We start from the raw sequence: 14,807 nt of genomic DNA, 5'->3' as shown, positions 1-14,807 counted from the left end.
CCCCAGCCCTGCCAGGAGGTGGGCGTCCTAGCTCTCTCGTTCTTGTCCTGGGTTCCCAGGTTGTGGGAAGTCACTGTCTCTCTCCTTAGATGCTCTCACCATCCTTTCAGAGGCAGCAGGTGCCAGACTGCACTCAGGTTATTCAGCCCCACGGCTGGCTCTGGGCAGTCCTTGCATCAGCTGCTCCACTGGGCAACCTGCTCATGGGCTGTGTACAGAACCACATCCTTAGAGTCTCAACCAACGCCACCAAAAGAATATAGTTAGCTCATTGTGGCTAATATTGCCATTGATATTTATTATAAAAGCAGCACATTCTCTCTTGGTTTTTAGTTTCAGCCTACTGCTGTAATAAAAGAGGCATATTAGCATTACCTGTTCCCCCAAACCATCTTTACATTCCTCCCATGTTCCCAGTAGATTTGGTGTCCCTGCACCAAATATTTTGAGCTGTTCCCTGGACAAGATATCACAGAAGCTGTCAAACAAAATGTGTAAGGGCCAGCCTCTCATTGCTCATCCTCCCACAGGGATACGAGCATGAGCTTTCTGCTGTAGCCAGCTACAGAAACATGCTCATCTTTGATTCCTCTGCATGTTTGTTATGTTTTTTAAATGAGTCGATTTGTTTCTAATTGAGTAATCAGGGACTGGCAGTGTGATAAAAGAGGCCTTATTTTCTCAAGAAACTACAGAAAAAACAATGAGTCTGTAAAAAATATATAATGATATCAATCACTAAATATGAAAATATGTGTTTTAATAAAGATCAAATAGGGCTTTTGAACTCTCTTCTGATTTTGAAGCTTCTGGGTCATTCTGAACATATCTAGAAATATGAACATAAAGAAAATTTAGGAGAAATGTCTTTTTGGCTGAGGCAAAAGCAGAGAAGAAACAGAGCAGAGTGACTCTGTATTCACAGGGTAGATGGGGTAGGGAAAACATCTTTAATTCTCCTTTTCCACTGCTTCCAAAACCTCTCAGTTCTGGAGGGGAGGGCTGGTATGTAAGAGCTCTGTCAGCTTGCTACCGCAGCTCTCCTTGAATGTTTTTCTTTGACAAGGCTGGAAGAGGGCAAGCAAACAAAGGAACCAGGGAGATCTCTACTCCCTTTCTATCACGAGTCTACGTCTGTGGAGCAATTTCTGCAGAAACTGGACTGTGTTTGAGGCATCCCAGGTGAAGACTAGGGCTGGGGTTCATCTGCCCGCATCTCAGTATCTGCAAAATGGGTGCCTCTGAGTTCTGGGCCAGGCTGGAGTCACTGGAGAGAAATGGACACTGTTAGGCAGGCCGTTATTCAGCTGGCATATTTCACAAGTCTACTTTTGGAGTAGGTGAATCATGCACTAGAAATGCTTCTTTAATATTTGACTAGGGAGCTTTTCTTGCTTTTTTGGATGGCTTGTTCTCAGTTTATGTCAGACTTCTTGCTTCTAAGTAACTTTTTTTTTTTTTTTTTGTATTCTTGTATATTTTCATTTTTAATATTGTTAATCTTTGCTCAAGATGAGGATGTGATGATAAGATATCCTTCTGTGAGAACAGGGGTTTCAAAAACCAGCATTTTGACTCCTATGATTTTGTAGTTTGTCTACAGGAAGGGATAGAAATGATGAAGTACTAAAACCAAAAAGACAGAAGCCAAGAGGAGAAAATGATGAGCAAGTCAGAATCTGAAACAACACAGCCAGGGAACACAGATGATGTGGTTTCTGTAAAAAGCATGTTTGTTTAGTTAGAGGGGAAGGGAATTTATGTATGCATAACTGCAGTTTAATTAACCATAAAAATCAGTGTGTAAACAAATGGACAGATTAACTTATTGGATAGACTATCCAGTGTCATATTACTATGTTGGGTATTATATGATATAGTGATATATTATTATAGAATTTATATATAAACACATCTATGCATACTGTTGTAGTCTCCAAATCTGTGCATGCAAGGTGAACGAAGAGCTTGACAGAGAAGGGTTTGTGTACAGAAAGTGGAAAATGCTGGAATAAATCATTTATTTATTCCATCTAGTGATTTAGATAGGTCTTCACATTTTGAAGTTACATTTCTGACCCTTCAATATAGCTAAGAAACAGTTGAAGATGGGACCTAGATTCAAGAAAGGTCCCCTAGTGCAGAGATAACTTTCTGAAAGTTAAGGATGATGCCTTTTTTTTTTTTTCAGTTGCTTAAATGTTCCCTCTTGATCCATTCTACCCTAGCCCAGTATATGCAACAGGAAATGGGCAGCTGCTGTCCTTTGAAATAAGTATGCAGGGATGCTGTGCTGTTGCTCCTGCCACTCCAGAAGTGTCAAGAATTCAGTCTTGCTTACTCAATCTTCTAGCTTATTTGATTACCTTTTAATATTGAGGGAAAAAAAAAAAAAAAAAGATGGCAGAAGATTTGCCTTTAGGAAAACTTTGGTCTTTGTTCCTGTCTTTGTAGGCACAGGTACTTCTTAATGATCTTGCAGTATGCAGAGAAGAGACTTGGAGTGGGAGAGCCAAAGCAACAGCACTGTAACTGGTGTGTTTGTGCCTGTGAGAGCATGAAAGAGTATAGGATCATGCCAAGAGTGGTGTGCCAGTTGGTTTAACTCAGAGGGACATACACCTGAGCTCTAATTCATGTTCCTATGTAAACACAGTTGTCTCCCAGACAGAAGCCAGGTTTAGATATTCTCTATCACATTTTATCATCTCTATTTTATTTTCTTGCCCTCTTGTTTAGCTATTAGTGGGCTGCATTCATTGTTGTTGTTGTTTTATATATATACTTGTTTATATGAAAGCTGTGTTTTATTTAGAAAATTTACTTATGAAAAGGGCTATAGACTGAGGTATTAAAGACATCCTGTTGGGCAGAAGACAGAACTTCATTTACAATGGATAAATGCATTGTTTTTACTCAAAAAAAGCAACAAGCAAACTATTCATGGAATGGCATTCATCTGTAATAAACATTTTACATAATACATGCAAGTTATTCATGGAATGGCATTCATCTTTAATAAATATTTTACATAATACTGACCACTCAGGATTCCCAGGAATTAAAGATTTGATAACAGCATTGCCTCTCCTTTTCTTTTCATTGCTTTTGATCTCCATACTGTACAATGGTTGCAAGTTTTTTTCCAGTTCCAGACCCCAGAACGTTTCCAGAATATTTTTGTCGACTGCTGTATAGTACATGCAAGGCTATTAATAGGTCTTTGCTTTTCTTTTGGCCTTTCATGGTCTCCTCAGTACTTGTTTCCAAACCCTTAAAAGTGCAGGGCATGTAAACTGAAATTTTGCAGAGAATTTTTGGTGACTTCTATTTTTGAGGGCATGGGATGTTATTTTAAAACATAATATAATTGGTGGTGCTCTCCTTGTTGCAGTTACTGAAAACAAATCATCCTGGTCCCTTCACCAGTTCAACCATCAGTCTTGGCGAAAAGTAAGTGTCCAAAACCTGGTTATGAAGTTGTGAGGCCATTTATTGGCTGCACCACCAGCCTTTGCTGGAGATACATGTGAGGCTTAGCAAGCTTTGACCAGTAGCACAAAGCAGAAGGTGTTTTGCATATTGAGTCATAGTATTAAATGTGTTCTTTACAGTTGTTTACAGTGCAATTCATTGTAAAAATGAATCAGCTAATTCATATTTAATCTGAACGAGGGTTATGAAACTTCAAATGACTATATGGGAGATAGGTCACTGTGGTGATATACCTATCATGTAAGTAGTAATTCCAGCCAAAACATTTCCTCATAGTAATGTATTTTCTCATATTTCTTCTTGCTTCTGTAGAAAGCCTCTGCTTGTAATAATTGGAAAAGTTGAAGGCCTTTTTTTGAATTTCTTAAATACAATTATTTATAATTAAATGTCTCAAAATAAATATCAATTTTGCTATGATACATATTACTATAAGTAGAAATATATACTATGTAACTAGAAAACAATGTAACAGTCTGTTCTCAAGTGTTTAATCCCTATAGCAGGAAGGAGTGTACTGAGCTGAGTTTTGCAGTGGTTGGTTTTACAGAAGTATTACCTGCAGTGTTGTTGGTTCACAGTGCAGGGTGGGGCAGGAACACTTTCTTTTTTTAATTTTGTATCTTAATGATATGGGTAATTAAAACTGCTTTCTCTTGTATATTTCCCAGTTGACCACCTAATGCAATCATTGGGCAGGAGGCCACTATGGGTACGTGTACATCAAATTCCTGCTCATTTTCACCTACTGGCAGATGTGTGAGCACCACCACCACCACCCCTCCCCCAAACAAAAAACAACGACATTCAGTTTCCCCACTCCTAAGGATGGCCTCTGGGTTTCTAGAGCTGAAATCTCTTTCTTCGCAGTTTCTTAGCATGGTGTTGTCCCATCAAAATGGGGTCTAATTGAACAGAGGCTGCAAGGTACGTGCATTATGGTTGGATGGGACTATTGCATCATAAAGTGGCTCCTGGGCATTTAAATTCTGACCTCTATGCCTGACAAAAACCTCTTTAAATTTGGTTATTACTGCTATCATGGTTACTCACCATGATAGCAATATGTAACATCCAACACTGGGCTTTCACTCTCCTGTCATCTATATTATTACAATTAAAATATATATATATATATATATATATATTTGTTTTTAAGGGCCCCGTCCTTTCAGGAAAACTCTTCATGTTGTTTGTTTTTAAGGGAAAAGGTGAGATTTACAGTTGAAATGGGCATTTATGTTCAAGGGCATATTTTTATGTTTTCATTTGGCTTTGGTAGCATTGCTTGATCTAAATCTTGTATATGATTCTTTAGTGAATGTTATTTACTTAATAATTCTAGTAGATAAACGTTTGACAGAGAAACTTAGACTAAGTTCTACAGCCCAATGCAGTATTATAAAGAATTCACATTGAGCCCCTTCCTATTTAATTTTTTGTTGGTGGTGGTTTGGTTTGGTTTATAACCCTTGTTATTGCTGACTTGTCAACCCTGTATGCAATTCTGAGATCAGAAAAGCCAGTATTTACACCACTTTTTGATATAGATATAGATAGATAAGTGCCCACACTTTCAGAGATTGCACTTTGCTGTTGCAGTCGTAACTGTAGTAAAGGGAGGAAAAGGGATCCAAATTCACCAAGCAAGCCAAGAATGTATTAATTTTTTTCCCATGCTATTAAAATGACTTGAGATATCAAATACACTCCACCCTAGTCCTGCTTTTCCATTATCTGTTGAAATCAGTATGGTAATCTAAACTTGGTCATTTTGAAACCAACCACAAATCCTAGCTGAGACAACAACTTTGGTGGTAAAATCTTGATTTAAGATGATATTATGCTATTGATGCCCTTGAATAAGAATAGGCATGCAATCTGTTGTAGGGATCTGGGTCTAATCTTTATGTAGTATTACCAGGGCTCTATTTATTGCAGGTAGTTTAAGATCTGGAGATTCACATGATGAGAAGGTGAAAGAGGCTGAGACAAAATTGGAGTTGATGACCATATAGTGCTGCAGAAGGTAACAAGTAGTATGAGCTTTGGTGGCAAGTATTTAATTATTAGAAAAATTCTGTTGGGAAAGTTTACAGCTGAAAAGAGTTATATAGCTGAAAATATATTGGTCCAGGAAAAAATGTCAAGTTACTTGAAATTTCATTTTGGGAAGACAAGGAAAGTCTTTGCAAAGTTCAGTCTTTGCAAAGACTGAACCTTTCCGGTTTTATTTAGAGATTATTGTCAAAATATTAATATTTTTTATTCAGGATAATTAAGCATTTCTTAAACGTAAATAGAATTACAAAAATAGGTAGAAATAAAAGTAGAAAGGAAATAAAATTATCTTGATCCAAGGCAATTTTTCATTTTACAGACAACTTTGATTTTTCATTTCTGGTCTTCCTCTGGCTGAATGTTAAATTTCCCTTTACAGGAGGTGGATCTGTGCAACACTGGAAAAGGCCACACGGGGGACAACGCCACAAGGTAGCTGATACTCTACAGAAAGCGGTGCAATACAGATTGATTGCTACCGCTCATCAAAAAGATACATTTCTGAAAGAGCCTAGACAAAAGTCTATATACCGGTGTAATTAATTCATTACACTTTAGTTTTGCTGTATGAGGGCTGAATTAGGTCCTCCGTAATAATTTCAGGTGAAATAAATATCTAGAGAGTTAGCCCACATACACAGAAGAAGGTAAAAAATACCTGTGTGAGTAAAGAAGTCCAACCCAACAAAGGGAAAATTATTCTCCAATGCATCCTTTTTACATGATTTCACATGAATGTGTGAAATAACATCTGACCTTGTCGGTTTCTGAGAAGTCACAGGTCTCTGCAGTTTCTCTTAGACTAAAAAAATAGGTACAGCTGCTGATCTGAGAGCCTCTGCAAGATAAGGGACTACTGGAAAAGATGGTGAGCACAACACTGTGCATACACAGATACAACAAGAAATGTGGCAGAGTAGTACCATGTATTTCTGGCACCAGACAATTTAATTATTATTATTTCTGTTTTATTTTACTTTTTGGAAGAGCAGACACAGCCATAGGCTAATAAGGTATGTTTTAGGTGTGAATCCTAATCATGATGATTTTATTTAAATGGGCTTTGTCAATGATAAGTTAAATCAAGAGTAAAAACAGCATGGGGTTTTATTAGACTCGGTGCATTATGCAGGAAAACATGCAGGATTCCATCAGCAGCCTGCTGATGCAGGTGAACTGCTGAACTGATGGATTCTCCCCAACAGCTTTATTAGCACCTGAACATTTCAGCTTCCTGTGGAGGTGAATTAATGCACAAAACTTCTTCTGGCCTGAAAGAAGCTGTGGGCTGTTCCATCTTTTTCTGTCAGTCCACCTGGTGTCTTCGGGACCATTTTTCTTCCTTTCTTTGCAGTATGTGCGGCTGGGGTTCCAAAACAAAGTCCTCTGACTCAGTTTAAGAGGTTCCCTTTTCCAGTGTCACCCTTTTCCTCACATTCCCCCAATCTCATACCAGTGCCTTCTTAGATGCAGACACCCAGCTGTCTGTGCAGCTGCCAGTAATAACCAGTCCCATGCTGAACAAGGGAGAGTAGGAACAGATGCTAACAATTTGTTGCTCAGAGGTAGGAGGGATCTGTTGGGGTCAGGTAAGGACAGAAAGCTCTTGAACTGGCTTGCTGTCAGAGCAGTAGTGCCATAGAGGTGCACCTTCAGAAAAAATCAACTATGAAACAACAATGTGCATCTTATTTTCCCTTTTAATCTGATTTTATGTCTGCTAAAACCAAAATAAATCACCTAAACAACACTCAACACTCTTTTGCATTGGCACCTGCAACCATTCCCTTCTCTAAACTATTGCCATGTCAGTTTTCTACTTTGTCTTTGCTCTGGTTCCCCCCATCTCTCAGTGACTGACCTTTTGGCATGACATTTTCACTACTGATTCTGGACAACCAAGTCTTGAAAGAAGTAACCAGTTCCCAAATGAATAGCAGTATCCCGGGGTTCTCACATATTCCTCCCTGGGAACTCATCTACACTTGTGCTCTCTCTTAGACTAGTGTCCCCGGGGACAGGCTGGATCACCAAACAGAAAATGTCCTGGTATTCCTAATAATTTTCTCAAAATTTTCACTTAAATCCTCATAAATTTCTCTTATTGAGAAACTTTTATTTTAAAACATGATTGCTTGTGGTTGAAAAGATGGATTATTGAAAACCCTTATGGACATTTGTAGTCCTCCACCACCAACACCGCCTCCTCCACCACCGCCTAGAACGATGATATTGAAGGTTAGATACAATAATAATGATTCTATGTATCCTCCTTCAACAGATAGAATCATGGAATATCCCCAGTTGGAAGGGACCCATAAGGATTATCAAGTCCAACTTATGGTAAAACAGGTCTAAAAATAATTCCTCCTCCACCACCAAAAACTAGAACTATGACCTTGAAGGTCTCTTCCAACAATAATGATTCTATGTATCCTTGTCCACTGGTCAGAAAAATGGAATATCCCCAGTTTGAAGGGACATATAAGGAACACCAAGTCCAACTCATGGTACCACAGGTCTAAAAATAATTCCTCCACAACCACCACCACCACTTCCTCCTCCACCAGCACCTAGAACGATGTCCTTGAAGGTCTTTTCTAATAATAATGATTCTATGCATCCTCCTCCTCCGCACAGAATCATGGAATATCCCCAGTTGGAAGGGACACATAAGAAACCTTATAAACCTTATAAGAAACCTTATAAAAGACCTTATAAGGTCTTTTCAAATAATAATGATTCTATGCATTCTCCTCCAACACATAGAATCATGGAATATCCCCAGTTGGAACGGACATATAAGGATCACTAAGTCCAACTCATGGTACCACAGGTCTAAAAATAATTCCTCCACCACCACAACCACCGCCTCCTCCACCACCGCCTCCTCCACCACCAAAAACTAGAACAATGACCTTGAAGGTCTCTTCCAACCATAATGATTCTAAGTATCCTCCTTTACCACATAGAATCACGGAATATCCTCATTCGGACGGAACACATAAGGATTATCAAGTCCAACTCATGGTACCACAGCTTTAAAAATTATTCCTCAACAACTTCCTTCAACATCTCCTCCATCACCACCTAGAAGGAATTCCTTCAAGGTCTTTTCCAATAATAATGATTCTATGCATCTTCCTCCACCGCACAGAATCATGGAATATCCACAGTTGGAAGGGACATAAAAGGATCATCAAGTCCAAATCATGGCACCATAGGTCTAAAAATTATTCCTCATCCAACACCACCACCACTGCCTCCTCCGTCACTGCTAGAAAAATGATCTTCACAGTCTCTTCCAACAATAACGATTCTAGGTATCCTCCTCCACCACATAGACTCAAGGAATAATCCCAGTTGAAAGGTACACATAAGGATTATCAAGTACAACTCATGGTACCAGAGCTTTAAAACTAATTCCTCCACAACCTCCATGAACTCCTCCTCCACCACCGGCTAGGACGATGATCTTTAAAGTCTCTTCCAACAATAAGGATTCAATGAATCCTCCTCCACCACATAGAATCATGGAATATCCCCAGTTGGATGGGACCCATAAGGATGACCAATTCCAACTCGTGGTACCACAGGTCTAAAAATAATTCCTCCTCCACCACAACCACCACCGCCTCCTCCACCACCACTAGAACAATGATGTTTAAAGTCTCTTCCAACAATAGTGATTCTATGTATCCTCCTCCACCACATAGAATCATGGAAAATCCCCAATTGGATGAGAAACATAAGGATCATCAAGTCCAACTTATGGTACCACAGGTCTAAAAATGATTCCTCCACCAAAAGCACCACCTACTCCTCCAACACCGTCTAAAAGGATGACATTGAAGGACTCTTCCAACAATAGTGATTCTATTCTATGTATCCTCCTCCACCACATAGAATCATGGAATAACCCCAGTTGGAAGGGACATATAAGGAACAGCAAGTCCAACTCATGGTACCAGATCTAAAAATAATTTCTCGACCACCACCACCGCCTCCTCCACCACCGCTAGCACAATGAGATTTAAAGTCTCTTCCAACAATAATGATTCTATGTATCCACCTCCACCTCATAGAATCGTGTAATATCCCCAGTTGGAAGGTACATATAAGGATCACTAAGTCCGACTCATGGTACCACAGGTCTAAAAATAATTCCTCCTCCATGACCACCACCGCCGCCTCCTCCACCACCGCTAGAACAACAATCTTTAAAATCTCTTCCAACAATAATGATTCCATGTATCCTCCTTTAACACATAGAATCATGGAATATCCCCAGTTGGACGGAACACATAAGGATTATCAAGTCCAACTCATGGTACCACAGCTTCAAACATTATTCCTCCACAACCTCCATCAACTCCTCCTCCACCACCGCCGAGAACGAAGTCCTTCAAGTTCTTTTCCAATAATAATGATTCTCTGCATCCTCCTACACCGCACAGAATCATGGAATATCCCCAGTTGGAAGGGACATATAAGGAACACCAAGTCCAACTCATGGTACCACAGGTCTAAAAATAATTCCTCCACCACCACCACCACCACTTCCTCCATGACTGCCTCCTCCACCTCCAAAAAGTAGAACAATGACCTTGAAGGTCTCTTCCAACAATAATGATTCTATGTATCCTCGTCCACTGCTCAGAATCATGGAATATCCCCACTTGGACGGAATACATAAGGATTATCAAGTCCAACTCATGGTACCACTGGTCTAAAAATAATTCCTCCACCACCACAGGCACCTCCTCCTCCAACACCGACGAGAGCGATGACCTTGAAGGTCTCTTCCAACAATAAGTATTCCATGTATCCTCCTCCACCACACAGAATCATGCAAAATCACCATTTGGAAGGGACCCATAAGGATCATGAAGTCCAACTCATGGTACCACTGGTCTAAAAATATTTTCTCGAACACCACAAGCAATTCCTCCTCCACCACCGCTAGAACAATGATCTTCACAGTCTCTTCCAACAATAGTGATTCTATGTATCCTCCCCCAGCACATAGAATCATGAAATATTCCCAGTTGTATGGGACCAGAAGGATCACCAATTCCAACTCATGGTACCACAGGTCTAAAAATAATTACTCCCGCACCACTACCACCAACGCCTCCTCCACCACCACTGGAAAAATGATCTTCACAGTCTCTTCCAACAATAGTGATTCTATGCATCCTCCTTTACCACATAGAATCATGGAATATCTCCAATTGGATGAGAAACATAAGGATCATCAAGTCCAACTTATGGTACCACAGGTCTACAAATGATTCCTCCACCACCACAAGCACTTCCTGCTCCACCACCGCCTAGAACGATGACCTTGAAGGTCTCTCCCAACAATAATGATTCTATGTATCCTCCTCCACCACACACAATCATGGAATATCCCCAGTTGGAAGGGACACCTAAGGATCATCAAGTCCAACTCATGGTACCACAGGTCTAAAAATCATTCCTCCACCACCAGCACCACCTCCTCCTCCAACACCATCTAAAAGGATGACATTGAAGGACTCTTCCAACAATAATGAGTCTATGTATCCTCCCCCACCGCACAGAATCTTGGAATAATTCCAGTTGAAAGGTACACATAAGGATCATCAAGTCCAATTCATGGTACCACAGGTTTAAAATAATTCATCCTCAAACACCACCACCACCGCCTCCTCCACCACCGCTAGAAAAACGATCTTCACAGTCTCTTACAATAATAACCATTCTAGGTATCCTGCTCCACCACATAGAATCATGGAATATCCCCAGTTGGATTGGACCCATAAGGATCACCAATTCCAACTCATGGTATCACAGGTCTAAAAATAATTACTCCCGCACCACCACCACCAGCGCCTCCTACACCACCGCTAGAACAATGATCTTTAAAGACTCTTCTAACAATAATGATTCTATGTATCCTCCTCCACCACATAGAATCATGGAATATGCCCAGTTGGAAGGGACATATAAGGATCACTAAGTCCAACTCATGGTACCACAGGTCTAAAAACAATTCCTCCACCACCACAAGAACTTCCTCCTCCACCACCGCCGAGAACGATGACCTTGAAGGTCTCTCCCAACAATAATGATTCTATGTATCCTCCCCCACCGCACAGAATCATGGAATATCCCCAGTTGGAAAGGACATATAAGGAACACCAAGTCCAACTCATGGTACCACAGGTCTAAAAATAATTCCTCCACCACCACCATCACCGCCTCCTCCACCACCAAAAACTAGAACAATGACCTTGAAGGTCTCTTCCAACAATAATGATTCTAGGTATCCTCGTCCACTGCTCAGAATCATGGAATATCCCCACTTGGATGGAATACATAAGGATTATCAAGTCCAACTCATGGTACCACTGGTCTAAAAATACTTCCTCCACCACCACAGGCACCTCCTCCTCCAAAACCGACGAGAGCGATGACCTTGAAGGTCTCTTCCAACAATAAATATTCCATGTATCCTCCTCCACCACACAGAATCATGCAAAATCACCATTTGGAAAGGACCCATAAGGATCATGAAGTCCAACTCATGGTACCACAGGTCTAAAAATAATTACTCCTCCACCACCACCACCACCGCCTACTCCATCACTGATTCCTACACAATCAAAAAATTGAAGGATGACCCTGAAGGTCTCTCCCATCAATAATGATTCTATGTATCTTCCTCCACCACACAGAATCATGGAATATCCCCAGTTGCATGGGATCCATAATGACAATCAAGTCCAAATCATGTTACCACAGATCGAAATATAATTCCTCCACCACCACCACCACCGCCTACTCCACCACTTCTATAACAATGATCTTTAAAGTCTCCTCCAACAATAATGATTCAATGTATCCTCCTCCACCACACAGAATCATGGAATATCCCCAGTTGGAAGTGACCCATAAAGATCCTCCTCCAGTACCATCTCTTCCTAATCCTCCTTCTTCTCTTCCTCTTCCCTTCCCCCTGCTCCTCCACCACCTGCTCTTCTGTCACCTATTCCTCCACCGTCGCCACTACGGCTGCCGCCTCCTTCACCAGCACCACAGCCAACACTGCTGCCGCCTCCAACACCACCTATTTTTCTCCTCGTTGTCTGCTGCCGCCCCCACCTCCACCTCCTCCTTCTTCTCCTCCTCCATGACCATTTCCACCTCTGCCTCCTTGTTCTTTTTGTTATCGTCATCCTCCTCCTCCTTTCGCTCCTCCTTCTCTCCCTTTTTTCTTTCTCTCCCTCTCCCTCCTCCTCTCTCTCTCCCTCCTCCTCTTCCTCTCCCTCCTTCTCTCCCTCCTCCTCTGTCTCCTCTGCCTACTCTTCTGACTCCTCCGCCTCATCTGCCTCCTTCTCTGCCTCCTCCTCTGTCTCCTGCGCCTTCCCCTCTCCCTCTCCCTCTGCCTCTCCCTCTTCCTCTCCCTCTCGCTCTCCCTCTCCCTCTTCCAGCTGCTGCACCATGTGCCATCCCAAACGCTCTGCCTCCCACTGCCACCCTTCGGCCCTTAGATAGGGATTAGGCACACCCTCTCTTTATGACGTAATTGTTGCAAAACAGCTAACAATCGCAAGCCAGCCAATCAGGGGACAGGCAACATATCCCAGGGAGTCATGATGATGCTAGGACTAGCCAGCTGCTGCCTTACAGAGCCATGGTGTATGGTCCTACTGAGTCACAAACGGAACTAGAACTACATGTATGAGTGGTGGGCAGCGCTCGTGACCTGACCATCCCACAGAAGCCACCTTTACACACCTGGTTCCTGGCAATTGCTCCTGACATCTCTGGGCTCAAGGTCATTGATACCACCATGCCCTTCTCAGGGGCACAGAGAGCAAGGTGGCCAGGAAGAAAACCAGCCGCAGAGTCAGGGAGATTGCAAGGACCTGCTTATGTTTTTCAGAAGCCCGTGCTCAAATCACAGAATCACAGAATCACAGAATCACAGAATCAGAATCGCAGAATCACAGAAATCACAAAATCAGGGTAGGAAACGTCCTCCTCCTTCTCCTCCAACCACCAACACCGCCTCCTCCACCACTGCCTTCTACACCACCAAAAACTAGAACGATGACCTTGAAGGACTACTCAAAAATAATGATTCTATGTATCCTCCTCAACCACACACAATCATGGAATATCGCCAGTTGGAAGGGACACATAAGGATCATTAATTCCAACTCATGGTACCACAGGTCAAAAAAAATTCCTTCTCCATAACCATCATCTCCTCATCCACCACCGTCTAAAAAGACGTCATTGAAGGTCTCTTCAGACAATAATGATTCTATGTATCCTCCTCCACCAGATAGAATCATGGAATATCCCCAGTTGGATGGGACCATAAGGATGACCAATTCCAACTCATGGTACCACAGGTCTAAAAATAATTCCTCCTCCACCACAACCACCACCGCCTCCTCCACCACCACTAGAACAATGATGTTTAAAGACTCTTCCAACAATAGTGATTCTATGTATCCTCCTCCACCACACACAATCATGGAATATCCCCAATTGGATGAGAAACATAAGGATCATCAAGTCCAACTTATGCTACCACAGTTCTAAAAATGATTCCTCCACCACCACCACCACCGCCTCCTACACCATGACCTCCTCCACCACCAAAAACTAGAACAATGACCTTGAAGGTCTCTTCCAACAATAATGATTCCATGTATCCTCTTTTACCACATAAAATCATGGAATATCCCCAGTTGGATGGAACACATAAGGTTTATCAAGTACATCTCGTGGTACCACAGCTTTATAAATTATTCCTCCACAACCTACATCAATTCCTCCTCCACCACCGCCTAGAACGATGACCTTGAAGGTCTCTCCCAACAATAATGATTCTATGTATCCTCCTCCACCACACACAATCATGGAATATCCCCAGTTGGAAGGGACACACAAGGATCATCAAGTCCAACTCATGGTACCACAGGTCTAAAAAACATTCCTCCACCACCAGCACCACCTCCTCCTCCAACACCGTCTAAAAGGATGACATTGAAGGACTCTTTCAACAATAATTATTTTATGTATCCTCCTCCACTGCTCAGAATCATGGAATATCCCCAGATAGAAGGGACATATAAGGAACACCAAGTCCAACTCATGGTACCACAGGTCTAAAAATAATTCCTCCACCACCACCAACACCACTTCCTCCTCCATCACCACCTAGAACGAAGTCCTTGAAGGTCTTTTCT

At 41.6% G+C, this 14,807-nt stretch overlaps 1 long non-coding RNA gene across 6 annotated transcripts in view; it reads left to right on the top strand.

The window, feature by feature from the left end:
- Positions 1 to 14,807, top strand: part of LOC101799909 (uncharacterized) — an 87,543-nt gene that overhangs the window by 12,680 nt on the left and 60,056 nt on the right. For 2 of the 6 annotated variants that reach the window (XR_011811449.1, XR_005263551.2), the window contains exons 4-7: positions 3,395 to 3,453; positions 4,167 to 4,207; positions 5,437 to 5,524; positions 5,936 to 5,988. This is a non-coding gene — a long non-coding RNA (uncharacterized lncRNA). Of the gene's footprint in view, positions 1 to 3,394; positions 3,454 to 4,166; positions 4,208 to 4,365; positions 4,423 to 5,436; positions 5,525 to 5,935 lie in introns of all 6 variants that reach the window. The other 4 variants (XR_003494960.3, XR_011811452.1, XR_003494959.3 and 1 more) reach the window with 4 other exon arrangements.

The sequence above is a fragment of the Anas platyrhynchos genome, chromosome 1, assembly GCF_047663525.1.
Source record: "Anas platyrhynchos isolate ZD024472 breed Pekin duck chromosome 1, IASCAAS_PekinDuck_T2T, whole genome shotgun sequence".
Taxonomy (NCBI): domain Eukaryota; kingdom Metazoa; phylum Chordata; class Aves; order Anseriformes; family Anatidae; genus Anas; species Anas platyrhynchos.
This window is presented reverse-complemented; position numbering and strand designations above follow the sequence as displayed.